The 9,701-nt window shown below is 44.7% G+C and overlaps 1 pseudogene; it reads left to right on the forward strand.

The window, feature by feature from the left end:
* Positions 1 to 5,613: 5,613 nt before the first annotated feature.
* Positions 5,614 to 8,655, forward strand: LOC130389056 (E3 ubiquitin-protein ligase TRIM39-like; annotated as a pseudogene).
* The last annotated feature ends 1,046 nt before the right edge of the window (positions 8,656 to 9,701 follow it).

Here is a 9,701-nt window from a genome sequence, read left to right on the forward strand (position 1 = left end):
TCGGGTCAAGCTCAACGCTGATTGGCTATTGCGGCGCGTATGAGCGTAAAAAGTTCGATTTTTTGAACTCCTCGCGTACGCGCGTATATGTACGCGCGTATATGTACGCGCGTATATATACGCGCGTATATATATACGCGCCTCATACGCCCCTAACGCGAGTAAAATGTTGCTTTACGCGTGTACGCGTCTCATACGCGCGTAAACCAATGGTTCCCTATGGAAAAATTGCCAATTTTATACGCGTCGTACGCGAGTAACGCGCTTGGTGTGTTCGCACCTTAATGGTATGGAGTTATTGAAACTTACTACGTGTAAAAAAGACTAGAAATTGAATGTTTATTTTTCATTGAATGTTTACATAAAGTTGCACTGGGTGCCTTTAAAGTCGAGAGATGGATCTAGATAAAAAAAACTGAGCCAAATCAAACCATATCAAAAAAGACTAAATCATACTCGATAGAATTTCTTTGTGTCTTGTATTCTTCAGACTCATCTCAGTGACCACGATGGAGGCAGAGTAGCTGGTGTCTCCACGTTCATTTGGGGGATACCCTTCCCATCAGCATCCTCCATGAACGCACTCTTGATCTATGGATTCATACAATCACAACATCGTCATTCAGACAGCTTTTGCTGAATGGAAGACATTATCCGTTTCATTAATGGTTTGTTTAAGAAAGCTAGGTGGGAGAACAACGGGCGTCTTTTTCAAGTTACCAACCTCTAGTGTCACTTTCATCAATGTGTTCATTCATCTCATCTCATTTTCGTCCGCTTATCCGGGGTCGGGTCGCGGGGGGAGCAGCTCAAGCTGCAATGTGTTCATTGCATAGGAACACAAATGGTTTTCGCTCCGGTTTCTTCAACGTGCAATACTCCTGTCCGACTTTAGGGGGCATTAGAGCGCTGTTACTCCCCGCATTGACGTTTCCCAATCAGCCCTAAACAGAGAAACAGATGGCAAAGGAGAATGTGTGTGTCAGCACCAACAAGTTAATTGCTTTCTAATAGCTAGTTAAGCTTTACTTAAGCTCCCAGGCTGGAACAGAGACGGCATAGAGCCCATCCCAGTGTGGTTGGAGATAAAAGGAACAGTGTGGCTTGCTTTTTTCCCTTTCCCACTCTCCTTCCTCCCATGATGCATGAGTTGGTGTCTAAGTTGACAGTGCTAAGATGGCCGGTGCGAAAAAAAGACTAGTTTAAGCTTCTCTGTCAGGCTTAGAGACAGCGGGCTCCACACATCCATCCAGCTAAAGGCAAAGCCGCGCGCCTCTGCTCTCCATGGATCTGTCGCTATATTCCCAGGGATTTTAAAAGGACGTGGTCATTATAAAGACGAGTCACAGAGCGATAGAAAAGCCAAGGGAATCTGCACCAGCAAGTGAGGTGACGATCCCGGCTAGATTTACACCAAACCTTTGGAGACTTTAAATGGTTTGAGGGTTCACATTTCACTCATCACTTTTTTTCCTAGTATAACATCGAAAGCGTTTAATTCCCCGTTAAGAACGGAAGGTGTGTGTGTGTGCGTGTGAGTGTGTGTATGCGTGTGCACGTGCCTGTGGTCGAACATTGAGGATGTGCTGCTTGGCGAAGACATCGTGGAAGGTCCCTGTCTCCTCGGACAGAGAAGTCATAGTATTCCAACGCTGTTCCCAGTTTCCCCTCCCGGTACCAGGGCAACGGTAGGCCATTATCCCGTCAACACAATGAGAGGAACTGTGTCTTTCTTTTATTCTTTGTACTCAACTTTTCTTTTTGGTATTTTTTTCTGTGTCAAAATGAGTCAAATGTTCCTACGATGTTAGAGATACCCCGCATGTTAAGAGAGACTACACACTCACCTCGTTACAAGGAGAGTCAGATGGAACAGAAATGACTCACAACACCTACCTACTCAACTATTATGCTTTCCCGACCACAATAAATTGATTCATACAAAGAATTTTCTATCATCCAATGTCTATTCTGGCACTTAACTTTCGTAGGCCTCACTAGCGTTCCTTTGTCTGGGTCCTGCTTCTCCTTCCACTCATTGTTCAATTCCGCAAATTCCAGCAAAGCCAAAGTCCTTTAGTGGCATTAAGTTCCTGCAAAAACTTTAGACTAATCACTTCTGTGAGAGAATACATTGCACCAGAATGAATATTCCCTGCGCTATTATCTGTGATTAGCTTCAGCTGGTTACTTGTTCCCCCTGCCCCCTCCAGGCGCGGCCGTGTGCTCATGCTAAACGCCGGATGCTGCTCTGCATTGCGCTGCATTAAGTGGCAGATTGTAATGGAGCTCTTAATCTGGGAGTCACAGGAGTGCACCTCTGCCGGCAGCGGGCGAGTCACCTCTCCACCTGCACTGACGCAGCACACAAACACACATGGATACACACACACATGTACGCACGCACGTAGCAAAGACACACACACACACACACACACACACACACACACACACACACACACACACACACACACACACACACACACTCATACATACAGAAATACATGCATACAGATGTACAGGCATTGACGCCTAGAAACACACACACGCATATATTGTATGCATACGCACACGCACGCACACACACACACACACATATAGACACAAACGCATGCTGTCACAGGCACGCTGTCACTTGCATGCACACAAAGACAGATACATTATAACATGCATGCATATTATGCACACACAAAAACGTACAAACGCATATGCATGCAAACACACTGTCACATGCAGGTATACACACAAATACACGTAAACACAAATACACAATGCTATTCACACAGCACACACACACAAGCAGACACATGCACACACGCATGAACACTCATCCATCATTGCTGTTGTTGTGTGAAGTGCTGTATCTCTTGCAGGATGCAGGATATTGATGAGTCTGGATGTTCTGCTGAAACCTGCCCCACCCAAGGAACAACGCTCACTTGACACATCGCAGAAAACCACTAAATTCTTAATCCGCGACCGGGTTATCCTGGTGTCATCTGCAAGCCAGTCAGCTGGGATTTACAAAATAAAAGCCCTCCTCTCCGACGTTTCGGCAGTGCTTAACCAGCCCAGATGGATATCAAATACTAACTAATGCTAACTAAACTCTTGGAAGGAAACAGCAGCCGGAGCAGAGCAGCAGCCCACCTGTGGTCCTCGAGCAAAGCACGAGCTGCTCCAATCACAACATCCACCTACAACCAGCTCACATCAACCTCCTGGCCCACTGGTACCCAGGGCACTGGTGGTTTCTACGGTTACGGGAGGAGAGCTAGGCAGAGAGGGAGAGTGAGAGAGTGTGAGAGAGAGTGTGAGAGAGAGAGAGTGTGAGAGAGAGAGAGAGAGAGAGAGAGAGAGAGAGAGAGAGAGAGAGAGAGAGAGAGAGAGAGAGAGAAAAAGGGCAAGAGACAAATGAGATATAGAGAGGGAGAGGTGCCCCGGGGAGACCATTTGTCTCACCCTCTTGGGCTGTGATGGGCTGCAGCTTCCCCTGATATCTGGGGCGCTGGGGCCCTGTGGGACGCTGGGCGGATCCAGCACCTGGCTGGAGGAGTCCTCCACTACAGAGCTCGTTCACTGCTGCTGCAACAGCCTGATCAGGAGCAACACAACACAACATCACACATTGATCAGGAGCAATACAACATCACACACTGATCAAGAGCAACACAACACAACATCATGCATTGATCAGGAGCAACACAACGCAACACAACACAACATCACACATTGATCAGGAGCAACACAACACAACATCAGACATTGATCAGGAGCAACACAACACAACATCACACATTGATCAGGAGCAACACAACACAACATCACACATTGATCGGGAGCAACACAACATCACACACTGACCAGGAGCAACACAACACAACATCACACATTGATCGGGAGCAACACAACATCACACACTAACCAGGAGCAACACAACACAACACAACATCACACATTGATCAGGAGCAACACAACATCACACATTGATCCGGAGCAGCAAAGCACAACACTACATCACACACTGATCAGGAGCAACACAACACAACATCACATAACGTCACACACTGATCTGGACCTCCTAGCCTCAAGGGTCGAGGTGTCCCTGAGCAAGATACCTAACCCTAACTGCTCCCGACGAGCTACATGAGAGGGTGAATGTGAGACAATATTATACAGATCTTTGAGTGGCCACTGGTTGGAAAAGCGCTGTATAAATGCAGTCTGTTTACCGTTTACCATTCAAACATCTCATGTCATCAAAGAACAGAGAGGAGCCGACTGCACTGTGGTCCGTACCCTCCGTGGCCCCTGCAGGGCCCCCAGGGAGACCCCGTGCATCGTGGCAGGGGCTGGTGGATACAGCGGCGGAGGAAGAGGAAGAGGAAGAGGAGGAGGATGTGGAGGAAGACATGTGACTCAGGGGCCGGTCCAGGTGCTCCGTCATGCCCCCGGTGGACCGGAGGAGGGCTGTGAGTGGTCCTGGTGGTCCGGGGCTGGATAAATAAATAAAATAAATAGAGACAGTTCAGCTAGAGTGAAAACTAGAATTACACTTTTTTCTAAATCGTTTTCGAACTGCTCTGGCAACGTACGTTTTTATTTTACCGTGCCGGTCCTTCCAGGCCCTTGGATCCCAGCAGGTCTCTATGGTGTCCTGCCCCCTGATGTTGGCCCAGTCTTCAGTCACTCCCGCTGGCTCTTCCTCTACTGACCGGTGGCTTGGTGGACCAGTTCAGTACTCTGGAGACAACAGAATATTTTGAATTATGATTAATAAAGTATGCGTATCATCGAATGGTTACGCTGACAACCGCTCATGGAAAATATATAAAGGCCACGGAGGGTACAGGAAGTCCTGATGGCGGTCCACAGCCCAAACAAATCATAAAAAATGGCACATTTCAAAATCATCAGAGACACCTGGGGACATGTTGAACCAGAAGGCAGAACCATTGAACCAGAAGGCAGAATTTGAATTTTTACTAATTTCTCTCTTATTATTAGGACTTCATTTTCATTAATATCATGCATTTCAATTTCTCCATAGTTATCAAGGACTTAAATATAACTATTGAAGGAATATTTGTATGGGGGGGGGGTACATCATCAATTACTTTGTGAATAAAGTTCTCCACGTCCTGAGCCTGAAGAAACACGTTCTCACATGTTGGTGCTTCTCGCGATCCCCACCATACAATTATAAACAATACAGTAAATCAATCATTTTATAAATCTACGTAAACCTGGTTGCAAGTGTTTGTCGACTCTGACTGAACGTGAACTTGTCGGCCAGGTTCGTCTGCCCTACCCCGATTCCCATTACTCTGCGGTTTTATGAGGTTAAAGTCTGGCACACAGGGAGAGGCTTGTTTTCTAAAAAGACTGGTTACAACAGCCTCAGGCTAAATCCAGTCAAATGTCTTTGTACAGCCCTTAAACAGTTAGTCACAATAAATGACGAATGACAAATCACCACTCAATACCACAAAAAATAAATTCTGCCTCTGTGTCCACTCTTTTAATGGTTGAACATATTTTAATGGTGCAAAGAAGAGTGTGTGTCCGTGGGGGAGGAGACATTTTTTGAGGAGGAGCCAGGTGTTAGGGGAGGACGTCTCGTTCAAGAAACGAAACTTAACATTCATAGAAACCTAAGCAAGCGACGTGGAAGAAATTCTCTCTCGTTCAGGAGAAAAATAAAACGCATTTTGGAACAAATAGTCTGACAGACAGTAACAACAAGGTGAGTAAAACAGACCAAGAGAAGTTAAAACCTCTCTTTCCCGATAAGGAATTAGAAATATGTAATTGCTCAATACATAAACCTTGTCGTCTGTGTCTAGGAATGGCCTCTGCTAACATCTGGTCTGAAGAGAACTTTTCATGTTCAATCTGTCTGGATGTGTTCAACAATCCAGTTAGCACCGCATGTGGACACAACTTTTGCAGAACCTGTATAACAAAGTTCTGGGATGAACAAGTCCAGTACAAATGTCCTGTTTGCAACAAGCTTTTTGACACAAGACCTGATCTACAGATCAATACCTTCTTATCAGAGCTGGCAGCTCAGTTTAGAACGTCCGTACGAGTAAAACAGCAGCCTTGTGTTGAACCAGCAGAAGTTCCCTGTGACGTCTGTACTGGGACCCAGCTGAAGGCCTTGAAGTCCTGCCTAGTGTGTCTTATCTCTTACTGTCAAACCCACCTGGAGCCGCATCAGAGAGTCGCAGGCCTGAAGAAACATCGACTGGTCGAGCCTATGGACCGTTTGGAAGACAGGATGTGTAAGAAACACGACCGACTTCTGGAGCTCTTCTGCCAGACTGAACAGGTGTGTGTGTGTCAGTTCTGCACAGAGACAGACCACAAGTCCCATCCTGTTTTACCTTTAAAGGAGGGATATGAAGTGAAGATGGTCCAGCTGGGGAAGATAGAGGCTGAAGTTCTGCAGATGATCCAGGAGAGAAAACTTAAGATTAAGAAGATCAACGACACAGTAGAAAAGAGCAGCAAAGACGCAGACAGAGAGATAGCCGATGGTGGGCAGGTCTTCACTGCTCTGATAAGCTGTGTTGAAAAGTGCCGGGAAGATTTCAACCAAATGGTTAAAGAGAAACTGAAATCCACAGAGAAACAAGCTGAAGACCTCATCAAAGAGCTGGAGCAGGAAATACAAGATCTGACCAATAGAAGCTCAGAGTTGAAGCCAATCTTACACATGGAAGACCACCTGCACTTCCTCCAAGCCTTCAGATCCCTGAAGGATCCTCGACCCACCAGGGACTGGATGACGGTGGAGGTCCGTCCTCCATCATACTTAGGGACCTTGGGGAGATCCCTTGATCAGCTGGAGGTGACAATGAACATAGAGATGAAGAAGCTGCGGGATGTTGAACTGAAGAGGGTCCAGCAGTATGCACCGATGTGACTCTGGATCCCGATACAGCTCATCCCTTTCTCATCCTGTCTGAGGATGGGAAACAAGTACATAATGGAGATGTAAGGAAGAGACTCCCAGACAACCCTAAGAGATTTTCACTGTATATACATGTTCTCACGAGGCAGAGCTTCTCTTCAGGTAGATCTTACTTTGAGGTCCAGGTTAAAGAAAAGACTAAATGGTATTTAGGAGTGGCCAGAGAGTCCATCAACAGAAAAGCTCAGATCACATCAACCCCTGAGACGGGTTTTTGGACTCTCTACTACAACAGGGGTGTGTTGGCATTTAGAGGTTTACAGAAACCTAGTGTCAGTCTCCCTCGGAGAGCTGAGCTCCAGAAGGTGGGGGTGTTTGTTGATTATGATGAGGGTGTGGTCTCCTACTATGATGTGGAAGCCAGGCTTCATATCTACTCTGTTACTGGCTGCTCCTTTAGTGAGCCTCTCTATCCATTCCTCTGTCCACAAGTACAAGATAGTGGTAAAAACTCTGCCCCTCTGATCATCTCACCTGTCAATCAAACAGACTAGGACCTTAGTTTGATAATATAAAAACCAAACAACCAAAGCAACTGATGTTGTTTCATAATTGGTAATCTCACTATGTTAGATCTGCAATAATGTCGTATTGCGGTAATTTAACAAGGAAAGTTATTTCAGAATATAACCTCTAAACCTATAAAAGTAATTGAATGTAACCCATGATAAAGGGTTGGATTACACTATATTATTTGTCAGTTTTCTCCTGATTATTCATGTTACGAGGACAGGACTAATTTGTACAAAATAATAATTGTAGTTTTTTAACATTTCTATCTATTTTATCTTATGAATAGTGGATGACAAAAAAATACAATGTCCTTACACGTTAGTTTAATTTTTTTTTATTGTGGAGGCCTACCATTATAATATATAACTTAAGTGGAATAGATACATTCCAGTCTAATAGTGTTCAGTAGAAATACTGTTACAAGTGTAATACAAACTTTTTTTTTGATGAAGTTTGTTGCCTTAAACCCTTATTTTGATAATTTTGAGATTGATGGAACGTTTTATATCAGCAAAGAATTGTAAAAGTTGGTAGTTGATGAACCAGTAAAACTTATTCTCCACCAAACAACTCTTCATGTATCGAACACTTTTTTTTATTGTGCAATAAAGATGATATGAATTGAATTGAGGGAGACGGGGGAGGGAGAGAGAGAAAGAAAGAGCTGTGGGGAGAGAACGAGGGGTGAGCGAGAGAGAGGGAGAGGGGGAAGATAGAGTGATAGAGAAAGGGAGAAAGGAGGGATGAGAGAGAAGGAGAGAGAGAGAGAGTATATATACCTACCCTGTAGTATACTGCAATTTCTCCTCATAATAAGTTACTGCATTGCTGAACACTAAAATGCACATACCCCCTGCATAAGAACTGTATCTGTCTATAATGTAGTCTTTTATATCCAACCTTTCATAGCTCAGTGTGGTGCATCAGTAATGTGTATGGAGATGGGTAAAGAATGCTCTACCTTCCAGTCCGGGGAAAGAGTTTGATTCACTCCCTCACAGTGTCCTCATGCTTTCCACTGTGTTGTGCTGATCATAATAGATTTTCCACTGTGCTTCTGCTAGTGATAATCAATATTTAATTTAGTTTTTTTACCTTAGTGTAGCACTTGTTGTTAAATTGTAAAACTGCTTTGCCAATTCCCATTTGTATATTCTATTCCATTAAAGCTCTTTCGATTTACTTGAAATGAATAATTGTATTCGGAGGAGAAAGATAAAAATAGACATACATGGTTATTGAATAGATGGGCGTGAATATTATATCCCAAAAGAAGCCACTTAATTCTTCACCTTCAGTCTTAACTTGTGTGTGTGTGTGTGTGTGTGTGTGTGTGTGTGTATGGACGGAATCCAACTTGAGTGTCCCTCAATCCACCTACCTTTTCATAGCCTTTTAATTCGTCTCAGGATAGATATGCAAAGCTACTGGACCATTTTGGCGTCCACGTACAGATGTATTAGAGAAATTTAATGCATGATACACTTGTGTGCTTTAACTTCTCGGTAACTGTATCACAGACTGAGGCTCAGAGATCCTGCTAATGGAATCCGTTTGGAGTTTGAAGCTACCTCGGTAAATACTTTGACAGCGACTCGACAGTCAAAGAGGACGTTGAATAAATAAGATGAGCGGATAAGGAGAGTAAACGGTAGAATCTTAGTTTTTCCTTCCTTTCTGTTTATCTTTCATCACTCCATCTCGCCACACTCAGACACTCAGACAGAGGACAATGCAGATCACAGAGGGATATATAAATATTATATATATATATATATATGTCCTGTTCAAATAAATTCAATAGTATTCAAACATCCCTGAATCACATTCAAATCTCTGAGGGCTATTCAGACCCACCTAATGTAACATTGTAAAACCCTCTGAAGGGTTTAGCAAACGCTCTAGTCCGAAATGAAGAAACCAAGAGCAGGAACACAGAAGAGGGTTCCGGCTGCTGACTCTATTATCTCCAGCCAGACACCGCACCGCCACACACACTCACCTGTTTCTCCGCAGCGTGTGTCTGCTGTGTGTTGGCTTCTCTTCGGAGACTCAGGGCCTCTGACAGAATGGCTTCAGGGTCAGTCTCTGCTGGAACACGCTGTTCCTCTCGCTCTCTGCTCTCCTCTCCTCCCTCCCCTCTCCTCTCCTCTCCTCTCCTCTCTCTCCTCCCTCTCCTCCCCTCTTCTCTGTCTCTTCTCCTACCTCC

The sequence above is a fragment of the Gadus chalcogrammus genome, chromosome 9, assembly GCF_026213295.1.
Source record: "Gadus chalcogrammus isolate NIFS_2021 chromosome 9, NIFS_Gcha_1.0, whole genome shotgun sequence".
In the NCBI taxonomy this organism is placed as follows: Eukaryota; Metazoa; Chordata; class Actinopteri; order Gadiformes; family Gadidae; genus Gadus; species Gadus chalcogrammus.